The following is a 15,753-nucleotide window of genomic DNA, read 5'->3' as shown; positions in this document are numbered from 1 at the left end:
ACTTAATTTACTTCTATTAACAATTTTTCTGCATTCTCTTTGTATCTTTTGTTGAAAAGCAGGGAAGTATGCTTAGGAGCTGGCTCATTTCTGGAACACTATATGTCAGCAGTTTTGCAAGAATGTTATCCATTTGTAAGAGCACCAGATGACAACACTATTTTCTGCCATGTAGTGCTCAAGATGCCTACCTAAGTATCTATTCAACACAGAATATCATGGAAACTAAATAAATATGATAGAAGTAAATTAGAAACCTTTTTTAAAATAGTATGCTCTGTCTGAATCGCTAAATATATTTTTTTGGAGGAGGAAGTCTCTCTGTTAGTAATAATGTACTTAGAAAAAGTGTGTACTATTATATTTGATAAATGTATTAAATTCCATTGAATTAGCAGCCACTGTTTTGTATATACACACATATATATTATACTTCATAACTGAAAGTCCCCTTTATTTGTTCCAATGGTAAATCCTAGCATTTGAGAAACCCTAGGATTTACCATCACTTTTAATCTCCTTTGCTGTAGAATAAAGTAGAAGACATTATATTCTTAGTACCAGTCTATTTCATACCTCATATGTTTGAGGTTTTTTGTTGTTAGTGAATTTTGTATATGAATAGAAGATTTTTATGAATGAATGCAATCATCAATTAACTATTTATATATATCTCAGAGCTCCTTGTTTTTAAATAATGCAAAAGTTTGTGTTTTTGTGTGTGTTTTAATTGGTAACGTTCCTAAAATGTGGCCCTCCAAGTGAAAGCAAAAATCAAGTGGGGTTCCTCATGTGAAAAGGTTGTGCCTGATATTTAACCTTCCCTACTGCACTTGCAAAAATAATTACAGCTTGTATTTTCTCAATACCAAGAATTTTTTAAGCATTGATATTGCCTTAGCTGACCTCTGCATTTTCTAGGTGTACAAACAACTATAGAAAAGGCTTCTTCATACATTGACTTCAAGAAAATTATAGAACTGTGCCCTTAAGCAGTTCCTGGTTGAATCAAAATAAGATTTTTTTTTTACAGAAGCTAACAGATTGCTAACATTCCAGGTGATCATATACTTATGATTAATGAGTCAAGGGCTAAGGTACGGAATTCAATGTTCTTTTGATGAAAGATTTCCTTTAAGGTCCTACTGAACTTTTAACAGTAATAAACAGAATGAATTCATATATAGATTTATATGTTGTTACTGTAACTATTTGCTCTAACTGGAAATCATATATATTATCAAGATTATTATTAAAACAATCTCAGTTATCTTAAACAGTATATAGCATAAGGAGCTAATACACAATATGAATATATAATTTACAAAACTAAAGTTTTGTGCATGAGAAAATAAAAAAGAAATAAAAGAAACATATGTGTGTGTATATATATATATATATATATATATATATATATATATATATATATATATATATATATATATATATATAGTGAAATACAGATGATTTCCACACTCAACCATCAAGGATATCCAGACTCCGTAGTATAAAACTCCAAAATGTATTCTTACATTTAAAAATACAGGATCCACAAAAAGTACTTCATGTGAAAATCACTACAGGTAGCAAACTGCTGTACGCGTTTCGGGCTCCTCCCAGCCCTTGCTCACTAGCTGTGTGCTACTCTCTCAAAGTGAACACCTTTATACCGGTGTACCATTTCCATTAACCCTTTAATACACAATATCAAATAAACACCTTTGGAAAGACATATGTACTATGCATTTGAGAAAATCTATACGTACAATTGTTTCTGAATCCTAAATGTACGCTCATATATAGTATAGTTACAACAGAAGCAGCGTGGAAGATGCAGGGGCTAACGGCTCCCTATTTCTGAATCCTAAATGTACGCTGTACATATAGTATAGTTACACGCATAGTACCGCAAAATTGCATGTAAAGTAACATTGATTCAGAATCAAGAATGAAGATTAAATGTTGCATAAATAAATTATTACCACACATATTATTAAACAATTGCATTATCAACCAGATTGGCAAATAACCTATATATGGAATTCAATAGAAAAGGTTGGTATCCATATGGGAGTTAAGACCTAGTGGAATTCTACTGTTGAGATTAAAAATCCAATAAACTTCACTTTGGTCTAACAATCTTTCCCTATCTCCCCCTCTGGTAGGTTTAGATATAAAATCAATACCTTGGGCTCCATGTACTAAGCAGTCAGCGAGCTACCCGCAACAAATCTCGCGTCAAAACTCGCAAACTGATATGTACAAAGTCGTCAACTATGTTCAAACTCGCATCTTTAAAATTGCGAGCGTACTTATCCGCCAAACCTCGCTACCTCTCCATTTTTCACTGTAATTAGACACATTTGACCACCAACTCGCCAAAAACGAATGTACTAAAAAATCTATTTGTCCGCTCGCTACAATTTCCGCTCCCACCTCGTTATTTTTGCCTCGCCACCTTTTAGGTGGCGGGCAAGGTACAAAACAATAGGAAAGTCAATCTAGACGCCAGTCTAGACATATATAAAAGGCAGTAATATCAGCATTGTACAGCATAACTGGCGTCTAATTTGTCTCTCATTTCCATGTACATAAATTGCGCCAAATTTGTCGACTGTAATTAAAGAGTAATCTATATTTTAAATTTGTATTGTATAGTTGTCAATCTTTATAATTATTTTTATATTAATATTTATATATTATCAGATCCAGATGAAGCCATATCCAAATTGTTAATAAATATTACAAAAATAACGCTCTGTTATCACTCTTCAAAAAATTTAGAACAATAATAAAGTTGTTTAGATAAGTTGAACTTTTATAGGAGCAAAATTCTATTCCCGCGACTACTATGATGTTCGTGACACCTTGCATGTCACGTGTTAATAATTGGCCAGACAATTCAACTGAAAGTTAAGTACATCAGCTTAGTCGCGGCGAGCGAGACGTCAAATTTATCAATAATCCGCCACTGCTCGCGGCGGGCTAGACTTGTCTATTTATTGGGGGATTATTAGTACATAGTGACAGCGGACACCATTTCGTCCGCGGCGAGTAACGGCAAGTTTATCCGCGTCTAAAATGACGGATGAATTGACGGCTTAGTACATGGAGCCCCTTGTATATAAAGTAAACTGGCATCGGAGCTATGGCGGTCTCTGAAATGTCTCCCCACAGGGGTATTGGTATCTGGATCTTCTATTAATCTCAAATGTTGTAAAAAACGATCCTTCATAGACCTTTTAGTATGACCTGTATACTGTTTTCCACATGCTTTACAAGTGAGAAGATAAACTACATAAGTAGTGTTACAATTAATACGGTACTTAATATTATACACTTTCCCTGTAGCAGTGGAAACAAATGTATCTCCCTCTTTTACATAATTACATGTTTTACAGATCTTAGCTCTACACTTATAGCAACCTTTTTTCTGGTTAACTAATTGTAACTTGCCTCAATTTTAGGTAACAAAGATGGTGATAGTATATTTCCTATAGATTTTGCCTTTTTAGATACAAGATTACAACCATCTTTTAATAGTTCTTTAAGAATAGGATCTTCATGTAAAATTGGTATACACTGTTTTATTATTCCACAGACCTTATGATAGTCTGTACTGTAACCTGTTACAAAGTAGGGTTTATCTCTACCTTTAAAGTTTTACTCATATCCTTATTGTCATTTTTCTTTTTATAATCCAGAAGGGAATTTCTTGGGAGAAGGTCTATCTTTTTTTTAGATTTAACTTCAATATCTGTTGTGTGTAACCTCTATCTTTTAGCCTATTGCATGTCTCCCTAAGATGTTTAGTACAATTTTATTCCTGTGTACAATTCCTCTTAACACATATAAATTGCCCTTTGGGAATTGATTTCAATTAATGTTTTGGATGACATGAATCGTATCTCAGAATAGTGTTACCTGATGTAGCCTTAATAAATAGTTCAATTCCCAAGCATTTTTTACTGCCATTTACCTGTAAGGATATATATAAAAAAATAATCCTACAGCAATCCTGTTTTAGATTATAAAAAGAAAAATTGCAATAAGGATAGGAGTAAATACTTTAAAGGTAGAGATAAACCCTACTTTGTAACAGGTTATAGTACAGACTACTGAAGAAACGCCATAGGTGAGAGACAGAGCCCTGAGTGCTGAAAGTTTGGAACTATTCTGTTATATATATATATATATATATATATATATATATATATATATATATATATATATATACTGAACAAAAACAGTGAAGTCTCAGGATTTCTCCAAAACTATGTTCTGAAGAAGGGGAATAGTATACCCGAAGAAACGTTAATAAATTTTGACATTGTTTGGAGAGATCCTGAGAATTAGCGCACGTCCACTTCTATATAATCAAAACCTTTTAAATATTGCAAAAATCACCTATACTCATATATTAAAATTCGGATCTTAGTTACACAATATGGCCATATTTTGCTTAAAGTGCAAAAAGAAGGAGGCGATCCAATCCTTGATTTTAAAGTAAAACTAATGTTTATTGACAAATTATATTTAAAACACGTAAGAGCTCCCATACAATTCACATAGCAGACGCAGCACTGTGGCTTACACTTTCCGGCTGTAAAGCCATAGTCATAGCCTAGAATATGTTGGAACGCCAGACGCCTGGACGGTGAGAGGAGGAGAAGAAAAACTTCTGGTATACCGTATGGGAAACGGAGCCCCTCTGCACCAAAGTGTTTGAGCCTACACGCAGACAGCCATAATCCAGAGGGTGTACAGGTGCTTGAGTACTTTTATAGGAGCGAGTGGTGGTTTACAGTGAAGGGTTTTGAACCATACCTGAATGGATTTTTATCATTTTGGGAAACACTCTAAAACCTGTTACTAACTTCATATTTTGCTTAAGCCAGTCACAAACTTACAAGGTGCCCCAATGTAAGACTGGTCCTAATATTGCAATGTGCTGCCTTTCTGGGCTGAAACATTCCTGCTTTAACTATGCATTTAAGCCTCTCTGGCTTTATACACACTTCCGATGTATTATAATGAGAACACCTGATTAACTGGATGGGTGCTATAAACCAAGAAGATGGTTAGTCTTCCTTTAAATTCAAATCCATATGGATTATCACACGCTACAAAATTATTTTTATTATTTCCCAGGGGTGCAGCCAACAAAACCAAACAATTATTCAAAACAGAATATTGGCGCACATCCACTTCTATATAATCAAAACATTTTAAATATTGCAAAAATCACCTATACATATATATTTTCTGGTCCTAACACTGCACCTTCTTCTTGGTCTATAGCACCCCACACAGTTACTCAGGTGCACTCATTATAGTACATTGGAAGTGTGTATAAAGCCAGAGAGGCTCATTCTTAAAGGGACAGTCAACACCAGAATTGTTGTTGTTTTAAAAGATAGATAATCCCTTAATTACTCATTCCCCAGTTTTGCATAACCAACACAGTTTTAATAATACACTTTTTTACCTCTGTAATTACATTTAAGCCTCTGCAGTCTGCCACCTTATTTCAGTTCTTTTGACAGACTTGCATTTTAGCCAATCAGTGCTTAATCCTCTGTAAATTCACGTGCATGAGCTTAATGTTATCTATATGAAACACATGAACTAACGCCCTCTAGTGATGAAAAACTGGCAGCCGTCAAGGTCTAAGAAATTAGCATATGAACCGCCTAGGTTTAGCTTTCAACTAAGAATACCAAGAGAACAAAGCAAAATTGGTGACAAAAGTAAATTGGAAAGTTGTTTAAAATCACATGCCTATTTGAATCATGAAAGGATTTTTTTGGACTTGACTGTCCCTTTAAATATATAGTTAAAGCAGGAATGTTTCAGCCCAGAAAGGCAGCGCATTGCAGTGTTAGGACCAGTCTAACATTGGGACACCTTGTAAGTTAGTGACTGGCTTAAGCAAAATATGGCCATGTTGTGTAACTAAGATCCCAATTTTAATATATGAGTATAGGTGATTTATGCAATATTTAAAATGTTTTGATTATATAGAAGTGGATGTGCGCCAATATTCTATGTTGTGTAATTGTTCAGTTTTGTTGGCTGCACCCCTGGGAAGTAATAAAAATAATTTTGTAAGGTGTGCTACAACATATGGATATATATATATATATATATATATATATATATATATATATATATATATATATATATATAAATACATATATCATCCAAAAGAGACATGCACTCACTCCCCTTTCGTCAATGAATTGCTCAGGTGACACCTCAAATCAGGATATGTGGTGGAAGAAGTAAGAGGGTACTCACAGGTCTTATCCAAAAATATTTATTTTTATTTATGTATTTCACAACATAGCAAAGTCGACGTTTTGGCTGTTCTAGACAGCCTTTTTCAAGACAATCTTACTTTTTAGAACATAATGGCTGAAAACGCCATGATTCAGGATACAAGTGTTTACATCCAAGGGTTTTCAGCCATTATGTTCTAAACAGTAATATTGTCTTGAAAAAGGCTGCCTAGAACAGCCAAAACGTCGACTTTGCTATGGTGTGAAATACATAAATTAAAATAAATATTTTTGAATAAGACCTGTGAGTGCCCTCCTACTTCTTCCACTATATATATACTAAACATATACACTTTATGTACTGTATATATGTTGCTGGTAAAGTCAGATATTAGCTAATTCTAGGATTACCCAGGTAAAACTGACATTAACCAGTGGCTGTGATTAAAGCCCAATGTAAGATCATACATCAGGCTTTATCTGGGTAATCCTAGGGTAATCCTAAAATTACTGAAATGCTTCTGGATAAAGCTAATCATAGCACTATTTTCGTTCGACAATAGTTTTTGCAAATCCCTGCATTAAACATATACAGCATACTATGTGCTGTAATTCCCCATTTTCACCATCTTTTTGCCTCCACCTGGGGGCTTCAAGGGGGGGCTTCACCCCACTTGCAATCCTCATTCCCCAAGATTAACTTGGGTTGGATGCCAGAGGATCGGAGGGTGCCTTCCTTCAACCCCCCAGGCAGAGGCAAAAAAAAAGTGTTTAGATGGGTTTTATCCAGAAGCGTTTGGGTAATCCTAGGATTACCCTGGTAAATGTATGACCCCGCTGGGGTTATATCAGTTTTACCCGGCTATCTGAATTTTCTCATAACATATATATATATATGAGAGAGAGAGAGAGGTAGAGACAAGTGCACTCTCACAAACAGGATACACTTGCCAGGGTGCTGAGTAAAATTTCAAATATATGTAGAAGGAAACAGCACTCAATGGGCTTGACTTCAAAAAGTGTTCTTTATTCCAGTGACATTTTGGGGCTTGCACCCCTTCATCAGACCAACACATACAAGTGAAAATCCAACTTAAATACCATATAGGCCCCTCCCCCTAGTGAAAAAAAACCTGCCAAAGCAGTTGTCATAGTAACCCTAAGGTTTACACATAATTACAAAACAAGTGAAAAAACATACCTAATCTAAAAATATTCTAAAATAACATTGATGCAATGTTAAATACAAAGTATCCATATGTGTGAATAGAATTGTAGTCTAATTAATGCAGTGTAAACCATGTCAGTGCTGTACATCCCATAGTAATCCAATACATCCCATAATGATACAAACAAACAAACAATTTAAAACAACGGATCCAGATGTGAATAATAGATAATAAAACATTGTCTTATACGTTGTTATTACAATCTAGTATCTATTAGCAGAATGCCCATAACTAGCAAAAAAGGAGATAAACAAACTGAAAATTATGTGCTAGAGGGTAGATAGCACAGTGACATAATCGTACAAAAAGTGGTAACCTACTGTTAGCAGTGGAAATAGCAATGGACACTTGCTCAATAGTGCAAAAACAAAAGAGTGGATAAAGGATCACGTGTTAGTGTGATTGGTGCAAACTTCCAACAGATACAGAAGCTGAGCAGATGTGGTGGGTCTGGTTCGAGTGACAACAGATTGCCCCACAAAGTAACCCCTAATAATAATGGGGTATTATCAGTAATACTCGAAATATAGATCTGACCACAGGTATACTGCTTATACAAACTGATACAAAATTAGCTCATGGGTGAAAGCTAGTATGTGTTATTTGGTGGAGATTAGATCATGTATCAGTGTGATAAGTGCAAACTTACAGAAACTGGGTAGATGTGGTGGGTCTGTTTCGAGTGACACAAAATGCCTCACAAGGTAACCCCTAATTGTAATGTGGTATTATCTTAACCACAAGTATGCTGCTTATATAAACTGATACAAAATAAGCTCATGAATAAGAGGTAGTATTTAACACTAGAGACATTAGTTAGTATGATGTGATTATAACACCCACATATTGGTGACAGGGGGTTTGTTTGAAAAGTGTCTTAAGGTGATATATAAAAATAATTATAGTGGATAATACGATTCCGCAAAAATAAGATTAAAAGATACTTTACAAGTATAGAATACAACCTCCCAGTTAAACACGGTTAACACAGAGTTTGATCGCAATATACACTAATGTTTGCTGATAATACTCTAATAAAATGGTTGTGCATAAATACTGACAGCAGTTAGAGCATAAATCGATCCAAATGTTATGTATAAATCTGCTAATAAATGGCTTTTACTAACACTGTAGTGAGTAGATATTAGAACTTAGGGACATCTGGCTAATGGTTGCCATATTATCTATTATCCCCCATACTAGCAGACATGCTACTATAGAGTGAGGGTTTTAAGTAAAATGTTGCAAATTGTAAATAGTAGTACAACCTCTCTCAAATGATCAGCAGTCATTAGTGAAAGTCTGCTCGTTTAGAAAAATGATAAGCTCAGCGAAATGAAGCTTAATAATCCTACTAGATGCAACCTAATACACAGGAGCTCCCCAGACTCCTCACCAATACCCTAACTGACTTTGTCAAAGAGTGAGCACGCGTCATGCTGGTGGTGGGTTTATATTGCGTATGAGAGCAGACCACGCCTCCTATGGTAATGTCATACGCGTCATACAAATCTGATCAGTATCCAAGCAATCATAGCGATGTACATGATAAGGATGAAACGTAAGTCCTTCACTGAATGTCCCTGCTCCAAAAAGTGCCTGGCCACTACTTGGTCACACTTTTTCTTATCCAGTTAGCCATTCGTTTTTTTATGTCGTCAGACATTTTGCCTATGTAAAATAGGCCACAAATACAGTTCAGCATGTATATAACGAATTTGGTAGTACATGTCAGGTTATGTTTAATAGGGAAATGCTGGTTAGTGTGGGGGTGCCTGAAACTGCCCTCTTGGATCATAGAATGGCAACTAGTACAGCTTGGACATCTGAACAATCCTAATCTAGAGAGTCTGGTAGTTGCTTCTGTACTATAGCTGTTAATTGGGTCTGTCCTCATGAGAATATCTCTAAGAATCCTACCCCATCTGTATCCTACTCTTGGAGGTCCATACTCACTGAACAGGAGAGTGTCATCAGATCTAATAATATTCCAATTGTCCGTCAATACTGTTTCAAGTGTGCCAGTCTGTGGTGAGAATGTAGTGGTGAAGCTCACTCTTGGTGGGTTCTCATGTGGCACAACATCATTTGCCTGGGCATCCTTTTGGCTAGCCAATGCTGCCTCTCTGGCCCTAGTGATGGTCTCTTTGTTATACTCCCTTCTGGCAAATGTCTGTTCCATTTCCTGTATTTGTTTCAGGTGTCTCTCTTCAGAAGAATTATTTCTTATAACTCTCAGCATTTGTGCTTTAGGGATTGCCTTGATCAGTGATCATGGATGACAACTCCGGGCATGTAGGATGGAGTAACGGTCAGTCTCTTTTTTAAAGAGTGTAGTTCCCAAATTGGTTTTATCTTTGAAGATTCGTAGGTCTAAGAAATCCACTTGTTGCTTGCTGGCTGTGACCTTTAATTTCACTGGGCAGGTGATTTTGATATTGATGCTGTTTATTCATTCAATTCATCCATAGACCCTCTCCATATGAGGAGAATATCGTCTATGTACCTCTAATAGTGGATAATGGGTCCCTGTGCATAGACTTTCAGTGTCTCCTCCATATATTCCATATACAGGTTTGCAAAGGCTGGAGCCATGTTCGAACCCTTAGCAATACCTGCCAGTTGTAGGTTAAAACTTTTCTCACATTTAAAATAGTTGCATTTGAGACAGGTCGTTCGTCAATAGTTCAAGAATAAATTCTAGTGGTGGTCCTACATATGGGTATTTGTTCAGGCACCTGGCAATGATCTTAATACCCGTCTCATGGGGTATAATGGTATAAAGGATAGTCACATCCATGCTTGCTAGGATGTCATCAGGTCCCAAATCCTTCACTTCTGCCAGCGAGTCTCGTAGATACAACTTAATGTGTAAAACACATGGTTGAAGCATATGATCAACAAATGTGGCAAGTGGTTGTAACAAGGAGCCCTGAGCTGATACAATTGGGTGGCCATGGGGGTGGCTAGAGTTTTTATGTATTTTTGGCAAAGTCATGTAGAGAATAGGTCTAATTGGAAATTTCACTGTAAGCCACAGTTTTAGTGTGTCATCGATCCAATTCTGCTGGTGTGCCCTATCCACCATCCTATCAATACTTAACTTGTATGTGATAGTGGTGGTTGCATGGGAGAGGCTTGTATGTGAGTGGTTAAGACAGCTGTGTTTCAAGTCTGTAGTCAGAATAGTCCTGTACTACTATCACGCCGCACTTATCAGCAGGGCGTATCACGATGGATGTGTCATTAGTTAAGGGCTTGATTGCATTCTATTCCTCCTTTGTCATGTTGTTTCTGTGTTTCTGGTTGTTACTGTCGGAGGTTGTAGCAGACTGTTGTACCATTCTTGTATACGTTTGTATACTAGGGTTCGTAGTTGGTGGATCAAATGTGCTTGAGTTCTTAAATGGGTATGTTTTTTCTTCCTGTGATTTCCCTTGGAAGAAAACTCCCAGTTTCAAATGTCTTTGAAATTTCATAGTGTCAATGTAGGTGTCAAACTGGCTTACAGAGGTAGTGGGTACAAATGAAAGTCCCTCATTAAAAACCCTGTGCTCCGGGTCACTGAGAGTATGGTGACTGATATTGACCACTATATCCTCCTCTGTCTTGGAGCAAAAGGGGGCCTTCTTCCAACCCCCCCCCCCACTTCTGGTGTGTGGTCTCCTCCTCTCCCTCTTGCAGCTGATCTCGTTGTTATGTCTTAAAAAGGCTGTTGGGTTGTGGAGGATTGTGACACTTGTCCCTGGTTATCGCTGAATTCAGTTACTGATCCTGAACAGGAATCAACTGTATTCAAGCAGCGGTTGGTGTATACCCTCTGTCTTTGCTGCCATCTCGGGGGATAATGGATGCGTTCTTCTGGTCCCAGGGTCCACCTATATACTTTTTTATCCTTATAATCCTCAGTCACATAGGTAAGTTTCTTGCTCTTGAAAGCTATAAGGATTCAGGACATCTTTATACTCCTTGAGTTGTGTGGATAATTTATCAGTCTAATTCTTAGTTTTGTCCTCTGTTAATGTTGGTCCTTTAGTCTCCTATACCTATGCCAGTTCAATCTTGTTTTTCTCCAGCAAACTCCTAACCTCTTCAACTACCAGGAGGATGAGGTCTAGGGAGCATTTATTGAGTACGGCACACCATCGTTTGCAGAATTCAGAGTTTTGTCTGCCAATGGTGGGCACATTCTTAATGCTGAAACCCTTAGGAGTGAGTTTATTATGGTGGTACTCAGATAAGTATACACCATGTAATTTTAGATCCACCTCCTTTTTCTTTAATTTCAAGATGTGGAGAAATATAGTTTGTGCATTCTTTGCAGGCAGAGGCGTAACTAGAAACCACAAGGCCCAGGTGCAAGAATCTAAGAAGGACAAACCCCCACTCCCCCTAATTTTAACACAGAAAAACATGTCTGCAAAAGGAAGTACCCTGCGCCCACAGTCTGTGAGATGGTCTGACCCCTTATTACTGTATATAGTGAGACTGTTTAAACCACCAGTATTGTATATAGTGAGTTTGTGACACAGTGTGTAATCTGCCGGTGAGGTGGCTGGCCAGTCCCTACTCGCCCAAGTACTTTATAGAGTGATCACAGTAGTCTGTGACATGGTCCAGCCCCCGTACTGTATATAGTGGTACTGTATAGTGACACTGTTTACCCCCCGCTCCCCCATGCTGTAGTAGCAAGGTCTGTAATTTGCTGGTTGCACAAACATACACACACAGTCACATACATACATACACACACACACACACATATAAACACCAATGGGTAAAACAGAAACATTAACCCCTGTAGTCAGAGACACTAGTGAGGCATGATGTTACACTCACATGATATCAGTGCAGGCAGTGGCAGGTCAACGTTTTTTATTGAATTTTTTTTCTTTTTTTTATGCTGGGCCCCCACCCTCAGGGGCCCAGTTGCAGTTGCGACATCTGCACTGCCTGTAGTTTCACTACCTGTCTGCAGGTGTTCCTGGAATCTCAGTTTCAAAGAGTATCCTTGTAGCATCATAATCAGAAAGGGACAGTGTCTCTGCTCCATCTATTTCTGCAGGAAAGGTTGGCGTGGGTTGTAGGGTTGTAGGTTCCATCAATTATGCAGATGGCTCCCTTTTGTCACTTTATGTATGTATTTATATTTTTTGTGCTTACTTGTAAAATCCTACAATTTATGGAGGCTATTCTCACCGCTGTCCAGTAAGGGGGTATGACACACACATACAGAGTATTTATGTTTTAGATATCCGGGATAGTTATATATCAATATATCATGTCCCTTCTCAATTGGATTTGCATTACATATTTGTTTCTGTATTATATCCTTGTCCTTAGAGATAATAATTATTATCTGACTACCCCTATCACTCTGATAATCCATTTAAATTACTAGCCCCAATAGAAACAGCAGGCACTATCTATTGCAGGTAATGTTAGGGTGAAGGCTTGTCCCATTCAGCCTATAGGAATACAGTTGCGCTCACAATAAACCGCACCAGTAACAGTAGACTGACACTCGCTTCTACTCTAGACATAAAATGTATATATGATATTGGTGGTAAGCTTTCTCTGATCACTATTAAGCAAGCGCCCATTGCTGTTTCCACTGCTAACAGTAGATCGCCACTTTTTGTACGATCATGTCTCTGCTATCTACCCTCTAGCACATCATTTTCGGTTTGTGTATCTCCTTTTTTGCTAGTTATGGGCATTCTGCTAATAGGTTGTGATAACTACGTATAAGACAATGTTTTATTACCTATTATATCTGGATCCGTTGTTTTAAATTGTTTGTTTGTTTGTATCATTATGGGATGTATTGGATTACTAGGAGGTTTACACTGCTTGTATCTGGGTCACACACATTATTTTATTAGGCATAAATTAGACTACAGTTCTACTCACACATATGGATACTTTGTATTTAACATTGCATCAACATTATTTTAGAATATGTTTAGATTATATAGGTATGTATTTTCACTTGTTTTGTAATTATATGTATACCTTAGGGTTGCTATGACTACTGCTTTGGTGTTTTTTCACTAGGAGGAGGGGCCTATATGGTATTTAAGTGAATTTTCACTTGTATTTGTTAATATATATATATATATATATATATATATATATATATATATATATACACAGTATATGGGTCTGATGAAGGGGAGCATTCCCCGAAACGTCACTGAATAAACTACATTGTTTGCTGTAATCAAGTCCAGAGAGTGCTGTTTTCTGCTGTGTATACCTAATCCTTATTCAGCTCCCTGGCATTTAAGACTGTTTGTGAGTGTGCACCTTACTCGCTCCTTATATATATATATATATATATATATATATATATATATATATATATATATATATATATATATATATATATACTGTATATATATATATATATATATATATACACACACACACACTTTTTGAGGCTCCTGCTCCTACTAACTTTGCAGTGTATTTTTTATTGTGTATTTGTCAGGTTTTCAATCCTATTATATTTAGTGGTTCTTTAAGATTTACCAACATTTCTGACTTTAAGATTAATACATCTAGTTTAATGAGACATTTGTAATAAGTAGCTTGCGACTGATGATACATTTTAAAGAACTAATGAGTGTTCCCAATTTCTGCATACAAATTAGAAATGTTTTTGCTTTCTAGAGAACAGTTTTAGCAATAAGTGAACACATTTTTTAATTTTACTAGTAAACTAAGCTTTACAAAGCTCACCGCTCATTACATTCTCCATGTAGTCTATCAAAAGTTAAACAAAAGTCTTTTGTACAATATTAATAAGCTTTCAGCACTCTTTGGCCAAACTCCTTGTCATCTGAATAAGTCATGTGTGGCGAAAGCCCTTATACGTGAAAGTTTGTTTTCTTACATTATTTGCCTAGCTTGGCATTCAAGTTCTTTGTCATGTTATAAAAGAAAATGTTTGTTTGTTTTGTGCGTAAAAGGTTCATGATACAGGAAGAGGTCTGATGAATGAAACCTTGTTTTTCTAAGCATTATTCTTTGAAAACATTGTCTTTTTATTTGTTTATTCTTGTTAATTAGCATTTCTTAGGTTCTTCTGACAATGGAACGTTTATGAAAATGGATTGAAGAGACTTAGAATATTTTCTACCTTTGCATAGATCAGAACTACTTGGAAATTAGAATAACTTTGCTTCCAAGGGTCAATTTATTATATAACATCAGCGTTATAGTAGATATTGCAATGTTTGGCAATAGAGCAAAGCATATTATATGGAACATTTTTTGCTGAAAAAGTTTCATTTTAGCACAATATTTTACATATGTTCTCATTTTTCTTCATTTGAAAATATTAAATTACAGAAGGGTGTTATTTAAAGAGACATTCAAGTAGATATTTAATTTATGCATCAGAAATTATTCACTTTCTTTGCAAAAGTTCTGCAGTAAAGTCCCTTGAATGTTGTTTATCTGATTTTTGTTGGCGTGGCCTTTCAAAGAGTTTCTGCATATTTCAACCAATCACTGAGCAATCTGTAGGAGAATCAGAGTTCTGCGTTTTAGGGATTACACTGCAGTCTGTCCAGGGGAATGAAAACTATACTATTTAACGTGATAAAATACAGGAGAAGCAGACAAAGCAAAACATGAGAATGCATTTTATGGGGATTTTTTCCATTTAAAATCACTGTCTGGTTTACAAGAATTAGCCTAAAATTAATTAGGAGAAGAGAGATGAGAATATTTGTGATAGTTTCTGCTATGTGTTTTTTTTACAACACTAACACATTTTCAGAGTTTTAGTTATTCTTAAGGTTCCCTTTATATCACTATAATAAAATGTACACTCCATAAGTTAGTACAACATAAAGGGACAAAAACATTATATTATTAGTATGAAAGCAGCATTTAAACAGCCAATGGGCATTACTAGGAAGTAACTATAAACCAAGTTGCATTAGTAGGAAGGACTTATCATGTAATTAGGATAAGCAGGAAATAGACAGCTAATACTACCGTATGGGTTTATGAGTTTAATCTTCAGTATAAATAGCTTTTACTTCTTTTTTTTTCAAACGAAAGCAATTTTAAAAATGTTTACATGATTCTCTTTAATATGTCTAATAGAACTTTTTTCAAGCACAATGTGCATTGAATTTAAGCTGCCATTAAAAAAATACAAAATAAATCATATAAACATATGACAAGTATACTAAAAGTTAAAAATCATCCGTGATAACAACAATCTA

Source organism: Bombina bombina, chromosome 4 (genome assembly GCF_027579735.1).
Source record: "Bombina bombina isolate aBomBom1 chromosome 4, aBomBom1.pri, whole genome shotgun sequence".
In the NCBI taxonomy this organism is placed as follows: domain Eukaryota; kingdom Metazoa; phylum Chordata; class Amphibia; order Anura; family Bombinatoridae; genus Bombina; species Bombina bombina.
The sequence above is the reverse complement of the archived record's forward strand: the minus strand, read 5'-3'. Positions refer to the sequence as shown.